Source organism: Pteronotus mesoamericanus, unplaced genomic scaffold (genome assembly GCF_021234165.1).
Source record: "Pteronotus mesoamericanus isolate MK-2021 breed Mesoamerican mustached bat unplaced genomic scaffold, CSHL_Meso_final contig_164, whole genome shotgun sequence".
NCBI lineage: Eukaryota > Metazoa > Chordata > Mammalia > Chiroptera > Mormoopidae > Pteronotus > Pteronotus mesoamericanus.
The window spans coordinates 29,530,903-29,547,478 of record NW_026555065.1 but is presented as its reverse complement, the minus strand read 5'-3'; the positions used below and the strand labels follow the sequence as shown (position 1 = coordinate 29,547,478).

The following is a 16,576-nucleotide window of genomic DNA, read 5'->3' as shown; positions in this document are numbered from 1 at the left end:
TCTGATCTTATTTATATGTTAGAGTAGTTGGAGACAGTTGTTAATTTAATAAAATGTTTTACTGCATTTGCTATTAAACCAAGTACCTGCATTCATCTCTTTTTTTAATTTAAAAAATAGTGTTTTTTTCAATTACAGGTTACATTCACTATTTTGTATTAGTTTCAGGTGTACAACATAGTGGTTAGATAATCACATACTTCACAAAATATCCACCCCCCCCCAATATTTTCAGAACTCAGCTGGCACCGTACATAGTTATTGCAATATTACTGACTGTATTTCCTATGCTATACTTTACATCTCCATGATTACAGTATTTTGTAAGTACCAATCTGTACTTCTCAATCCATTTGCCTTTTCCGCTTAGTCCCCCATCTTCATCTTAAACGCACTTTGTCTTGAAGCACTCCCTAGACTAAATGTGAATCACTCCTTCCTTGACTTTGGAGTAAGAAATGGCTTATAAACAGTAATACATTTATGGCAAGTTTGCTAGGTTGTTTAGTTTCTTCTTGGGCTAATTGTGGATCTTGGGGTTTTTTTCAGTATTAGACTGAATATAATTCTTTCCTGTTCTGAGAACTGATTGATAGTCTGAAAGATTCGTATTAGGAGGCAGAGTGGTAATCAATATTGTAGGCTGAGGTCACTGACAGGGGCCAAAGACAATAATGTGTGAAATTTAGGATAAATTGCTTTTTGGGTTTTGTCTGGATTTACTAAGACAGGGGAGTTGTTTGGGCAAATGATGTCTCTTTGGAGTTTCTTTGAAGTAACCATCTAATGAATCAAGGAAAGGGCAGTTAAATCCCTCTTGGTGAGAACATCAAAAGAGGAATGGGATACAGTTACACGTCAGGAGCCAAGCACTATCAGTTGACCTTTCTTAAGAGTGGGGAGAGGAGTTTGGATGATTGGGAAGGCTTTGTCATACAGCAAGTGACCTTTTCTTTTCTTTTACTTTTTTCCTTCTCTCCATGTCTTTGGTTTCTATGCCTGTCCTTGCTTAATTATTCAACAGCAGAGTTAGGAAATTAGAAAATAAAAGTCATGTTTTAGTAATGGCAAAGATTCTTCAAATGTCTTCCACATTGTAATCTCATAAGTTTATTGTTCTATCTGTCTATTTTTGATGGGCAAAGAAAATAAGATTATCCCATTCTCTTATAAATAGGTGTTTGAATTCATTTCCTTTTCCCTTTTATGCCATTATTTCCTTTCTCTACTTGTGGGAGTTAAGAGATATATAAATGATTCATACCTACTGATTATTTCACCATATCTTTTGGCCTTATGTGGTTTTCCCCCCTCTTCCATCAAAATTACTACCAAAGTCACAAATATTTGAGTTGTCTGTTTGAGTTTCATATCTCTTCTATTTTCTTGTTTAGTCAGTGAGGATGCCAACGAGTGAGAACTACCAGAAAATGAACAGATGAAAGAAGGATCCCAGAGCTTGGGATCCTTCAAAGTCAAAGAATGGCAAAACATGGCACATACACTACTGCTCTTCTCGTCTGTGTCAGGGAAGGCATTACTAATCAATCACTGAGCTTCTTTCCCACTGTGCCTGAACATGGCCTCTGAATTCTTGTCAATGTTGCATTCTAGCTCTCATTCCAAATAACATGGCTTCCAATATGAAAACTTTTATTTTCTTATATATAAGATTTGCAAACATGCCTCTGGGTTTCCAGTTACTGAAATTGAGAGGTGGCCTACATGAAATATCTAAAATGCACTAGCATTTCTCTTGTTTCTCTTAAGAGGGACTACCATAATGCCAACTATATAGAAGAAAATCTGATCTGATAACTTTGATTGCTATAATCAACTTTGAGATGCTCTAGTTACACAATTTCAGGTCATGATAAAAGTTATGAATAAAATACTTCAGAGAGAAAATATTGGCAGAGAGGCAGTGGCAAGGAGACTTCTCTTTTGGAAGAATACTTGAGCAGAAATCAGTCCTGTGATGACCCAGGGGACAGAATTCCAGCAGCGGAAACACAAATGTAAGTGCCACAGACAGAAGCGAGCTTGTCTTACAGAACAGCAGAAGGTGGAGGTGGCTAGAATGCATGAAGTGAGTGAGGGAGAGGGTTGGAGGTGGGGAGAAAGAAGTAGATAGACTAGGGTCAGATCAGGTGAAGTTCTTTAAGGCCAGGAATTCGATCGGAAGCCACTGCAGGATTTTCATGTGAGGAATAGTATGACATTTTAAAAAGATCCCGTGGATGCTTTTGGAGACTATTATGGGGGACAGGAGTGGAAGAAGGGAGGAGACCTGGGAGATTATTTCAGTTGCCCAGATGAGAGTAGATAGTGGCTTAGACGGGGTGGTAACCATATGCCAAATGGTTATATTTGGGGATGGTATTTGGTGGTAGAACAAACAGGTCTTCTTCATAAAATATATGTGGAACATGTGAAAAAGAAAGAACTCGAGGATGGAACATGTCTTTAATCTTAGAAATTGAGTGTATATTGATGACATTTACTTAAATGGGAAAGACTGAGAAGGAATCGGGTTAGGAGGAAAATCGGGATTAAGAGGGATGCATTTGAGCCCTGCAGTGAGCAGCCAGTGCCAGTATGAGATAGGGGAAGGAGAGAGGTCTGGGCGGATATACCTATGTGGGAGCCACTAGAGTTTCAATGGTATTAAAAACTCTGAGACTAAATGAGGTAAACAAGGGAGTGAGGATGGAGGAAAAAGGGGTCTCAGTACAGATCTCTGGGGTGTTGGAATGTTCAGAGCAGTGGTTCCCAACTAGGTTACAGTTGGCCATGTCTGGAAACACTTTTAGTTGTCGCAGTGGGCTGGGAGGGGGGCATGCTACCGGTAACTGCCGGGTCAAGGTCAGCGATACTTCTGAGCACCCTACAGTGCACAGAACGTTCTTCCACATCCAAGAGTTGTCTGGCCCCAAATGGCAACAGTTCTGAACCTAAGGAAGCTGATTTAGAAGGAGAAAGGATGAGAAGCCAGCAAGGGGATGGAGAAACGAGTAGTGAACTGGGGGAAAATTTGGAGAATGTTAAGGACATGGTTTCTAGAAAGGCATTTCAAGGAAAAAAAAAAACGTGTTCAACTGTCTGATATCACTAAGAAGTTCCATGAGATGAGGACTGAGACTTGACCACTGGTTTTGGTGAAATAGAGATGATTTTGGGATGCATCCATAAGATTCAAGATTTCCTTGAAGACGAGTAGATTCCAATGATGAGATTTATACATTTTTCTAAAACAGCACACATTCAAGAAAGCTACTCCCATACACTTTTTTTTTCAAGATTCCATGGATCTTATCTATCATTTATATAACCCAGAGCCAATGACCCTCAGTCTCTTTCAATTTCTTGTTCCCATTTTTTTAAACGAAAAAATACAGGTTAGCATCAGCCTGGGTCAGAGAGTTTACTGGCAATTGAGCTCTGAAAAGTCCAGACTGCAATAGAGGCATGGCTGCTCCGAGCCTCCACTTGGGTTCTGGAAGCAGTTTTCAAAACAGAGAAACTATCACAATGACATTTCAACGTTCTTTTGCTCTTTCTTTTAATGGTATAAATACTAAGGTTCAAATTGGCATTGTTTTAAAAATAGAAATGTTTTTAAAATTTTTCTGCAAAGAGAACAACATCAAATCCCTTCAGCAAAGTTTAACACCTGTAGCCCTGGTTGCTGTCGCTCAGTGGATTGAACAGTGGCCTGCGAACTGAGAGGCTGCCAGTTTGATTCCCAGTCAGGGCACATGGCTGGGTTGTGGGCCAGGTCCCCGGTTGGGGGATTGTGAGAGGCAGTCAGATCTCTCACACGATGATGTTTCTCTCCCTCTCTCTCTCTCTGCCTTCCCCTCTATCTAAAAGTAAATAAATAAAATACATCTTTAAAAAAAGGTTTAACACTTGTACATTAAATTATCTATTTTTTTTTTCATTACTATCGTTTCTGTTAATTCACTCTATCCTTGTTTTCATGGCAAATTATGGAACTATTTAAGAATTAAATTAGCTGGAAGACACTACTGTAAGAATAGATACACATTACAGGTTTCCTTAGTAATCGTGTTGTCATTTCCTTTAGTTCCCAGTGGCTGGAGCCATTTTGGATACAGTTCGTGATTTAACTGTGCTGAATCCTCTGATACCACACTTCCCCTTACCTCAGACCAGAGTAGGTGTGGCTTTCCCTAGGAATTTTCTGCATTTCCACCATTATTTGGTGCTTCTGTTCATTAGCAACAGGTCTTTGCAGCGCCACATACTATATTTTAAATGATAAATTGTGAAAATTTGACAAGAAAGTCTACTCCAATGTACATAAATAAAATGTGAGCCCATAGTAAAAACCTTACTCCTGAAATACTTATCAGCACAATACAATTCATTCTAATTTTCTTTACTCTTCTGAAGCCATTATTGGTCATCTTGTGCTTGTTTATAATTTCTCAGCAATGCCAAATTCAAAGGTTTCTATCCTATTCTTTGCTTGGTGGAATTGTTCCATAGATTTGTTTATCACAAACTTGAGTATATTGATAAGTTCTTCCTGGCTGAACATATGATGAATATATGATGAGCATAATTTTTTTTAGTATGTATTTGGCTTACATTATGTATCAGTTGCTTTCCTGAAATACTTGCCTATGAAGTGACTTTTATTTTAGTAAACTGATTTTTTTTACTCTTTTGCATTTTAAATCAGAGCTGTGTTTTCCAGTAGGACAATAGTCTCAAGGCTGTTGTATAGTAAAATCACATTCAAAATTATAGTATTACCCTCAGAGGGAAGAAAAAAATAAAGCAATTTTCACATAGGGATAATATGCTAAAAATAGTCACTGCATTGAAGATTATTGGGGTTCATTTTATGTTTGACCAAATAGATTCAAAGTATCAAGGAAAAGAAACCATGATAACTTAGCTAAACAAAGCATTCTGAAACAAAACTGACTCTTCTAATATTCTGCACGAAAACATGCTATTCATCGTGGTGGCTTAGTTGTTTGTTTTTTTCTTGTGGGGGGAGCATATTATTGTTTAGAGTGTTAAATAAAGGACAAAATTCATCCAAGTAAACTTGAAGATCTAATTGGCTTCCCGAATCGGGCAGTATCCCATCTAGCAACTAGAGGGGCACTAAGAGGAATTGTACAAAGTGGGAGGTTTTTATAGCCAGAAAGATGATGGGACAAGAAAGTTAAAAGAATGAATTATTTCAGGCAGGCTACCTTCCTTCAGGGGAAGGCAGGGGGTCTTACTAGGCAGATTGCCTCACTGGGGCTGACTGAGAAATGTTAGACTGATTGGTCCCCACTCCCAGGACAGGCTGAAATTGCAGTTAGGTTAGAAGTCAAGTCTTGGTGGGGCTTAGCGAAGTGATTCCATTTTGGGTATATCGTTTCTTTTTAAGATTAGGGAAAATGATAAACAACAGAAATATTTCAAAATGACGAAAACAGAAAAGAGAACATATTTATTAAACTGTTCATTTGAATTTGAAAACATACCCTTTGGAGAAATGGAGTTCTGTCTCATTCTTCCTTTTGGCTTCCACAGTGTCTAATTCAGCACTGAACAAAGAGTAAGAATTCTTAGAACAAGGGTTTATGTAATGTTTATGGCATTTAGTTTTCCACTTTTTTCTATTATAAGTTACACTTTGATGGACAACTTATAATTTGTTGATATAAAACACGTGCAAACGAATAAAGAATTTTCAAAAGGTTTTGTTTGAGCCAAACTGATGACAGTAGCAGGGAAGCAAGATCTCAAATGCTTCGGAGAATGACAGTTTGCAGTTTCTTTTTGTGCATTTGAAATTAAGGAGGGAGGTAAGAGAGAGTACATGGAGGTGGGAGAAAGTGAGCCAGAATAGTTAACAAGATTATGTGCTTTATCGAGGGCGGTTATTTCAAAGGTGTATTAACCTAGATGCACAAAAACAATGGACAGATTTGCTTAAGGCAAAGATAATTTTTTTGCTACAGAAGTTATATGCCTGGGGCATGACCACCCATCATGATCTGCCTGGCTAGGAATTTATAATCAGATCACCCTGTGAGGTTACTTTCTGTAGATACCACCCCCCCGACTGGTTTTGTTTTGTTTTGTTTTTTTTTGGCCCATAAATATATCTTTCACAAAGATCTTCAATAGCAAAATGATTCTTTTTCTAGGATAGATTCATTTAAATCAATTTTGCTGGTTAAAGGATAAGAACATGTTAACATTTTAGGATAGAAATCAGTGAACTTTTTCTGTATAGAGCCAAATAGTAAATATTTTTTACTTTAAAGGTCACAGGGTCTCTGTTGCTGCTGCTGATTTTCTTTCTCCTTCCCCATCCTTTCTCCCTGCCTTCATTCCACCTCCTTCCCCTTTTTTAAATATGGAAAAATGAAAGAACCATTCTCAGCTCACAGGCTGCATAAGAATGGGTTGAGTGTTGTATTTGGCTGTTTGTTGTATTTGATCCACCCATTTCAGATATATATTGTCAAATAACTTTTCAAGGATGTATACCAATGTACTCTTTTACTGAGAAGCTTTGAAAGTATTTGTTCTGCAGAAGCTACCTTTATCATTTTAATATTGATATGAGGACATTCATTTTATATTATTTTTCAAAATGTGCAGATTCAACATTTACTATTGTTTCTTTGACTATAGGTGTTTAATACTCTAGGCCCCGGTCAAGATATACTATGAAAGACATTTATTTTGTGAGACACTAAAGTCAAATAAATGTATCTAATGTATGAGAATCTGAAATGGCTGGGGAGCACTCTCAGCTGCCTGGCTTATTAAACATGACTTTGTTTCCTAGTGGAAGTGTTCCTCCTTTGGACACGAAGATCTCCAAACCCACCAAGCCCAAGGTTACAATGACAGGAAGCAAAAATTATGCAAGTGAATTATTAGGTGTAATAATGAGAAGGGCCGTTCTCACTCTTCCCTGGGTTCTCAGATCTGTGTGTTCTGAGGGAAGTGGCACCATATTTTTCCCACTAGTTGAAGGTATAAAAGGAGGGGACACCAAAAAACCCAGAATTTATCTATAAAATATTGCATATTTATTTTTACATGTTTCAACTTCAGTCATTTTCATTTGATGCAATACACCTATCGTGATGTTTTTTCCACTACTCAAAACAGTTTTTGATCTCATCGATTTTGATGCCTTCTAGTGCTTCTGCTTTTTTGTTTCATCTCTTCCACATTGGCAACATGTTCCCCTTTGAGGACTTTTTTATCTGGGAAGACAGAAAAAAAAAAGTTGCTTGGGGCAAGATCAGGAGATAAGGAAGGTGGAGCACAGGAGTCATGACATTTTTGGTCAAAACAAACTGGACATTCAGCGTGGTTGGGCAGGTGTGCATTTAAATCACCCATCATGAAATGGGCAAATGTGTTGAGAGTCTTCAAAAAAAATTCACTAAAGCCAAATGCAGCCTCTCACAACAACGCCGGTGGATACACCGATACAGATGGGTTCCTAGAACACTCAGCTAGCGGGGGAAGCCTGTACTACAAGGGGCCCACCCTCCAGAAGATAATTTTGTTTTTTTTTTAAGGTAACTGTTCTCTCCCATATACTACATCTTTGGTGTAATTGCAGAGATTTGTGCCACTATCAAAGGTCTGAAAGATGCAGGGATGTGAATCATACCATACTCCTCTTAAATTTTCTTTTGGCTAGTGAGAAAACAGATGACTTTTAGAGGGTAACTAGATTATTGTAAACTTAATTACACAGGGATCCAAATTGCAAGCACTGTTTCAGACATAGTATAGTTACTGAATATATCAACACAGCCTATGGGAGCTGTGTACGCCTATTGATTCAGAAAATTTTGATACCAGCCCTTTCGTCTTTAACTGGAAAAGACAGCAGGTATACTTGTCACTGCCTTACTTTAGGACTATGGCAGTTTCCATTTTCTCTGTCATAATCTGAAAGGAGTTTGATCATTTTGATATCCTACAAAAGATTACACTGGCCCATTACATTGCTGCTGTTATTCTTGTCGAGTATGGTAAACATCGGGGAGCAAACACCCTAGAGGTCTTAATAATACACAAGCACGCTAAAGGGGAGGAAGTAAACTCCATTCTTGATACCGATTACCCTATCAGTCAGAGTCCTGGCAGAAAATAGATGGGACATTCATTCAAAGGAGTTTAAACTGAGAATACCTTAATGAGGAGATTATGTCCAAACTGATTAAGAAAACCAGTATGGGTTTGAGAGGTTACTGGAAATCAGTAATGGCAAGAAGCCATTGTCACCCCTGGGGAAAGGGTGGGGACAGAATCACAGGAAGCTAACAAGGACTTACTAGACAGGAAAGAGCCATGTGGCAAGAGTTATGGCTGCCAAAAAAAGCTGCGACATCCAAAATCTTGATCCAGCAGGTATGGAGCAACACCACCTCTTTCTCTTTTCCTCTTAATTTCTGTTATACATTCCCCTCAGCTATCTCATAGTCATTGATTGTCTGTACCTGCTTAGGATGTAGGGACTAAAAGGCTGACTGGAAGCCCTAAGTGCCTGTGAAAAGATACTGGGATTGAGCCTCACTTGGAGGGTGACCTGGGAAAGCCATGTAGCAGCGAGCCTTCAATGTCAGTATCTCCAGTTTCTTTTTCTTGACTAGTTATGTTTCTTTCAGAATACTGTTACAGTACCTGCCTAACCCTAGAGACTGAAAGTGAGGGAAACCGCCCCACCCCCGCCCCACCCAAAGCTTCTGCATTCAACATCCAAGAAGCACAAGTGACTGAATCCTCTATCTTCTGTGAGTTGGCCGTACATCGACAGGGCCAGATATCCCTAACTCCAGGGAATAAATGCTAAGACGCTGACCAGAGTGCCAGAAGGCCAGTCATTCAGCATTACATGAGGCTATAAGTTTCCCTGTGGTACTACTTTAACTAAATCCTAAATATTTTCTGATTTCCCTTGTAATTCTTCTTTGACTTGTGAGTTACTTTGAAGTGTGTTGTCTAATTTCCAAATATGGGGGATTTTGCAGTTAGCTCTCTATTAGTGGTATGTAATTTAATTCTGTTGTGGTCAGTAAACATTTTTTATGATTTTTATACTTTAAAATTTATTAAGACTTATTTAAGCCCCCAATATGAGATCTATTTTGATAAATTCCATATGCACTTGAAAAGAATATGCATTCTGTAGTTATTGGATGTAGTATCGTATAAACATCAATTAAGTAAAGTTGGCAGTAATGTTTTTAAATTCTTCTGTATTTCTGTTGATTTTTCAACCTGTTCTATTAATTACTAAAGGAAGAGTGTGGAAATCTCTAAGTAGATGCATTTATATATTTCTCAGTTTAGTATAATAGTTTTGCTTCATACATTTTGAAGTTCTTTTGCTCGGTACAAACAAAGTTAGGACTGTTTGTCTTTTTTGATGAATTGACTCCTTTATCCTTATGGAATTTCCCTCTTTATTTCTGGTACCATATCTCATTTTGAAGTTTATTTTGTCTGATCTTAATATAGCCACTCCAACTTTCTGTGATTAGTATTTTCATGATATAAGTTTTCCCGCTCTTTTGGTGTTAACCTACTTATGACTTTCATATTTAAAATAACTTTCTTGTTGCCATATTGGTGAGTCTTGTGTTTTTTTTTTTTTAATTCTGACTTTAAATTGGAGATTTTTAGGTGATATACATTTAATGTAACTATCACTGTGGTTGGGTTTTCATCTACCTTCCGTTTGTTCTTTGTTCCCTTTTACATACTTCTCTGTTTTCTTTTGGATGGAGTGCTTTCTAGGATTTCATATTACAGCCATTGTTGGAGACTATATTTAAAAAATGGTTATTCTAGAGTTATAATATGCAACTTTATGTTTCCCTTTTTATTGAATTTATTAGGGTGACCCTGGGTAACAAAATTATACAGGTTTCAGGGTCACAGTTCTATAACACATCATCTGCGCGCTGTGTTGTGTGTTCATCACCCCAAGTCAAGTCTCTGCCCACCATGTAATTTATGTGAGTCTACTTTCAAATAATATTATATCACTTCTCTTAAATGTATGAATCTTACAACAGAATATTTTCGTATCTCTCTCTTGGATGTTGTGCTATTGTTGTCAATATTTTATATCTACATATGTTATAAGCCTCATAATACATTGTAGGTTTTATTTGATTTTTTTGCTCTGGGTTCAGAACCTATTTCTACTACTTTCTGTTTCACCCTGGGCAAAGTTAACTTCTCTATTTCATTAGTTTTCTCATCTTTAAAATGGGTTTTCTTTATAAGCACCTTGAAGGATTATTGTGAAGATTCTCAATCATGTCTAATGTATATAAAATTGTGACATATAGTAAATGCCTCATGTGTAGGACATCACTGGCCCTGAAGGAAATGGATTTGTGGAAAGAAAAGTGACAAATTGGGCCTCAACTGCTGTTGTTGGGGTAAAATGCAGGGCTCTTTAGTACTAAAGCCTTGTGGAAGAAGGAAACTAGAAATACCCTGGTGCCTAAGACACCTTGGCAAAACGGGGCCATTTTAAGAATCTGGCTGTTTCAGAAAGGCTACTACTTGGTTGCTCTGATGAAGAACTCATCACTTCAGCTCCAAATCATTGGGCAGTCATGATAATTTTCAAACCTCTCTGGTAAGGAGGACAAAGTCTATTGATCAGCAACTAGACCAGCTCCATTGGCTCTGTGAAATCAATTGTTGGTCAAACAGCTGGGATGGAGCTAAGGCTAAGGTGGAATTAATTCTATTAATTAACAATGTCTTGCCCTGAGCGGTGGCTCAGTTGGTTGGAGCGTCCTCCTGACGTGCCAAGGTATTAGATTCAATCCCTGGTCGCAGCATGTGCAAGAGTCAGCCAGTGAATGCACGGATGGGGTTGATGTTCGTTTCTCTCTCTCCTCCTCCTCCTCCTCCAACTCTTCCTTCTCTTCCTTTTCCTTTTCCTCCTCCCTCTCCTTTCTTTCTCTAGACTTAATAAATTTAAAAATTAAAAAGAAATAAAAATAAATAATGATGTTTCTCAGAATTTAGTATCAGAAAGCCTTTGCCATCCCTCAAGGATCAGTATGTTTCTTCCTTTTGATAATATGAGTGAAATAACCATGTGTTCTTGCTTTGTTAGCAAGGACACTGGAAGACACATTTTGTTTGTAATCTCTTAAATATTGGCCCTTAATATTGGCAAATGTGCCTTCTTTATTTCTTTGAATTAATCCTGTTATATGTACTTGGTTTTTGTGAATCTTTCCTTTTTGGAAAGGACTATGTTGAGTATTATACATTTTAAATACAAGGCTTAGTCTTCTGTAGTTATTATATTTTTTACTATGCCTTCTTAGCTATTAAGATGATTAGTATTTATGAGATATCTCTTCGAGAGTTGGCCTCCCCATGGGTGCAACTATCCCCATAATAACTGAAATAATGTGACATAAGAAGGAAAAATGTTATTCAAGTTTATTTATAATGAATACTATATGAATTTTTTGTATTGTTCTTTACATCAGTATTTTTTGTTAATAAGTAAGTATATTCATTATGACCAAAATACCAAAAATTTTTGGTCTCTTATGAATTCGAAGTACCAACATCTAATTTCTTCAGCATTTATTATCTGAAAATGGAAAGAGGTTCTTTCTATCTCAGTGAATCCTACAACCTTTAAAATTTGATCCTTTCCTGGTCTTTTCTGCACCAAACCTTACTTAGATGCATCTGCTCCTACCTTCTGTTCAGCTTAAAGCAGGGCAGCTCAGCATCATTTGTATTACTTTAAATATATGCCCCTGTTTTTCAGGTGTTAAAATATTCAGTATAACTTCAGCATAAATGAGTCCTGACTTGAGTAATATTTGCTTCTCACCTACCATCTGTATTCTTCACAGGAAAAGATCATGGAAAGAGGTTAATGTAATAATCATAGCAGTATATATTTATGTACCTCTTTAAAATGTGATTTCATCGAAAGCTAGGCTGATAAATAATTTTATTCATGGCTCTAGGCTCATGTATTTGGGTGTCATAGGGTGTCTGTGAAATGCCCTGAGGAACTGCTCTTTTTGGAGATGATCAGCCACGTACTTGCAGCTATTGCATTTGATGACGTAAATTCTATTTTTAGGGCTTGAACAAATTTGGAATCTGCTGCACTGGAGTGCTACCAAGAATTCTTATGAGCTTAATTATTTTTCTCTTTGTCTTCTTTGACAAAAAATAGTCCTTAACATGAGCATGTGATTTTCAATATATTCTCATTGCATACAGGTTTCTTAAAACAGGGATTTGTTTGTATTCTTCATCCATACATCACTCCCAGCCCAGGTATATTTTCTTGGAAGAAAACAATTTTGAGCACATCTCAGTGTTAGGTGTATTCTTATTATCTTCATTTTATTAATAAGGACATAAAGATTCAGGGAAGTTTAGTAATTCCACCAAGATCAAACAATTAGCAAAGGTCACGGTGAGGAATTGAGCCCCCCCGTTAAAACATCCACATCGGCTTCTTTCCCAGATCCCAATATTCCCATCTGTGGATTGGCAATAATGTTCTCTAAATCGCATGCGAGATTTCCCTGAAACCTGGACTTTAGTTCTGCCTTTGCCACCAGCTGGGTTTGTTGGAAATATCACAATCTTCCTGGATTTCAGTTCCCTCAGCTATAAAATGAACAGGAGAGATATACAAAATTCCTTCCTGCCCTAATATTTATTTTATTTTACTTGAATTTAAAATATCAACATTACATTTGTTAGTGGATATGGATGCTTTCCACATAGGTTCTGAAACTGACCTAGCTTACTCCCCCGCCTTTCTTACTTCCTGGTCCACTGACCTCCTTCCCCTGCCTCTTCATGCCTATCTGTCCTTGCTCTTAATTTCTCTTTCCACATACTTCTAACAAGGAAAGTTAGAGGTTAGGATGGACAGATTAGAGGCTTTTTCAGAATTATATCTACTTAGCTGATATTGGACCCTTTAACATCACTAGAAATGAAAATGAGGGCAGTAGAACTAGATAGTGTTGATCCCTAATTGACAGAAACCAGCCAAGAGATGATAGTTTTGCCAAAGATCTTCCTTTCTAGACATAGCCATGAATAATTGCACACCCTCCGTACAAGTACTTAACAATGTCACTTGCCATTTGCTCCACATCTACTTGCTGTCTATCTTGCCTGTAAGTACATGTTTGAATAACATAACAGAAGACAACCTGCTTACCTTTACGTATCGGTTCTGATTTTCATGGTTGGGGAAACTTCATCTCCTGCATTTATTTTAAGTCCACTGTGATGGATGGCCATGGGAACTACAGCATAGGAACAAAACTCATAAGAGTTTCCGGCTTTTTCCCCCTTCCGTTTGGAGGCATAAGCACCTCATGACTGCTGCCAAATGAGGGCTCAGTATGGTGGGAAAATTAAGGGAAAGGCTAAAAGGCACTTTTGTGTTGAAATGTATATAAATCCATTTTGTCTCTGATAAATTATTTAGATAATTTGATATATTGTTTAGATAATTAAAGGCAATCCTTGGTAAATAAGTTTATTTTTTTCTAATGAAATGCAGTTTGTATGTGGATCTTGTTTTGAAGAAGAAATGGCTATGCTATGAGTTTTCACTTGATTTTTTTCAAAATCTGATACATTGAATAACTGTTTTTAGTACAGATTACAAAATAAGATTATTGTAGTCTTTAAGCTTGCTCAGATGAAATGGTTTAAAGTTTTTAATAGGTATAGTGCTTTCGGTGGGGACAGGTGATAGAGGATGTATTACGCAGTTATTTCAACAATGAACCCCAGATCTCAATGGCTCACAGCAAATATTCATTGTTCTCATTCATTGCCTTAGGAATTGGCTAAGGTTCACGTGATTTGACCAGGGTTCACCTGAGGTTGGCTCCAGGCAGCAGGACTATGTTTGGGTCTGCTCCGTGTGTCTAATTTTAGACTACCTAGGGCATGCTTGTCAAATAATGATGGCAGAAACACAAAGCAGGGTATAAAAACACACAATGCCTCTTAAGGTGTTGGCTCAAATTTGGCGCACTATCACATTGCCCACATTCAATTGGCCAAAGCAAGTCACAAGGCCAGGTCCAACATCCATGGGCCAATGGGAAGAGCTACGAAGACAACTGGAAAAGGCCTTGGGTGCATACTACTAATACAAGGAGTAATGAAGTGTAAACAATAATCCAATGTACCATAGGTAGATATAAGCTATGGATACTGCCTTCAGTTGTAAATGGCATATTACCTTTCCTTTTTATCTGCTTCCATTATATTGATAATTGACAGCAAAACCCCAGTCTGATGTTGTAGGTTAGCATCAGGAAGTGCAGCTCATCATTTGAATGGTTGAGACAAGCACAGAGTTTCCAAGTGGCCCCAAGGTAAGTCCCCTTGCCTGTACTGTACCTGTGCTGTGTTGTTATTAATAGTGGTCAGCTTGGAATTAACCTGTGTGCGTGCATATGTGTGGTCCATTGAGCTACATATTGGAATGTGTTTGAGAAGCAAAAAAGTCAATGAACATTGAGTAAAAGACAAATTTATAATATGCACATGAAAAGGAAAGATACAGCTTTTTACAAAATGTTCAGTGAAAATCAAACACCTCAAAATCTGTTAGTATCAGAAAATTAACTGACATTTGACTTTTGATAGAATATTCTTACCTAATTTTAGGTAAGTTTTCCTTCTCTTTATTAAATTTATTGAGTTGAATAAATAGGCTACTACCTATTTAAATAAATATAGCCATGTACTTTATTTCTGAGTATTCAGAAAACTTCTGTTGGATTATTAAAACTTCCATGGAAAGATTTTATGTTTGTTGTGTTCTTTCTAGTAGTAAATTTGTCCTAAGTCCTTACCTGCCTTGTCAGATGTTTGAGAATAACATTTTAATGTTGCTTTTTTCTGTCCTTGGTCCTTTGCCGTCAAATTAATCCTCACCAAAATTACTATGCGTCATGGTTTTTACCTTGAGTGTTTCCTTCATAGGGATTTTGTCTGGTTAAACACTAGGTATTAGAGATGGGTCTTTAAAATGAAAATTATTTCCAAAATGAACTTTTTTATTATTTCTACCTAAACTTCCTGTTGTGTCCCCTCTGCGTAAGGAGTGGATTGGATTGCACTCTGCACCGCATTCAGGCCCTGTTGGCTGGCACTGCAGGGGTGTGAGTGGGTGTGTGTGTGTCTGTATCTTCCCTAAGACACCAGATCCCAGTTACTGTGGGGATTTACTACTTTCTTCTACCTAATGAGGAACTTCTGCTCACCAGACAATGTGCCTTTGATGATATAGATGTCTTATCTTAGGTGTTGTATATTATGTTCTCTGTGATGTATGTATTATGCTTTCTATCATTTTATTAACCAATGTAAACTTACCCAAAGCTGGCAGCTATTCCAAAATAAAAATGAAAAGTAGAGTGATTTAGAATGAGAGATAGGATTAGTAATTAACATATTTCTGAAGATAAGGTAGCGTGGTGAGAGTACATCTTAAATTTAAAAAGGTCTATTTTCTTGTTTCTTGCCATATGTGAACAGAAATAGTCGAGGAGAGAAATGAGCCATATAATGGAAGTTAAAAGGGGTCTGAGCTTTAAACTCTTCCTCTATTTAAAACATGGCCAGCAACCTTCCTATAGGGATCACCAGGAAGATATAGTGAAGGCGCCTAATGCAGTTCCTCCTCTCTGAGTGGGAGTGCGGTGCTTTGTTAACCCGGAGGCCCAAACAAAAGCCCTGGAGCATGCAGGTAGTAAGGGGCATGCGGAAAAGGGTGAGGCCAGGTAACTGAACAACTCTCACTTTAAGACATCTGGCTCAGGGGAAGGAAGAGCTTGGTTTTAATATTGTGGACACCCTATGTCTGCAGAGTGGACAGCTAAGGTCCTGGGCTCTCATTTTCTCAGTAGCCACAGAAAAATGTTCTATGGACAGCCTGCCAGGAGGCAACTGTGGAGATGCTGTGACCTGCCTTCCCTTTCACTCCAAAGTGTTTGGAGATCGATTAGCGGAACAAGCCAACAGAAAGCAAAACCCAAAACTTGGCTGTTTTTAAATATTGTTTCTTCTGAAATGCTACTCTGTTATAAAGGAGAAGCATGGTATCCCATGATCCCTTTGTTAGTTGATTTATTCTTGGCTCAAGTTACAGCTAAGTCAGGCTTTCAGCATGGCAGAAGTCATCCGCTGGCTTTGGCTCACTGCCAAAGAGACGCTGTTACAAGGATTATGTGTAATAATCGCCCTATCCTATATCCAACAGTGATCTGTATTGCAAAATTCACTGAGCCCAAACCCTCAACCTCTACCTAGTTGGGTAATATTTTGACAAGGTTGCTTCCCAGGAATTAAAAGAGGACTAGGCACTTGAGAGCCGTATGGAACTTTCGGGGTGATCTAATCTAGTGTTTTCCAAAATATGTTCCATTGGAACACTAGTAGTTTGTAACATGTTTATAAGGTGCCCCTTTAAATGGATTCTGTGGTCAAATAGGTTTAAAAAATACTC

The 16,576-nt window shown here is 37.7% G+C and overlaps 1 protein-coding gene across 1 annotated transcript in view; it reads left to right on the top strand.

The window, feature by feature from the left end:
• Positions 1-16,576, top strand: part of FMN1 (formin 1) — a 342,380-nt gene that overhangs the window by 55,762 nt on the left and 270,042 nt on the right. The window lies entirely within an intron of this gene.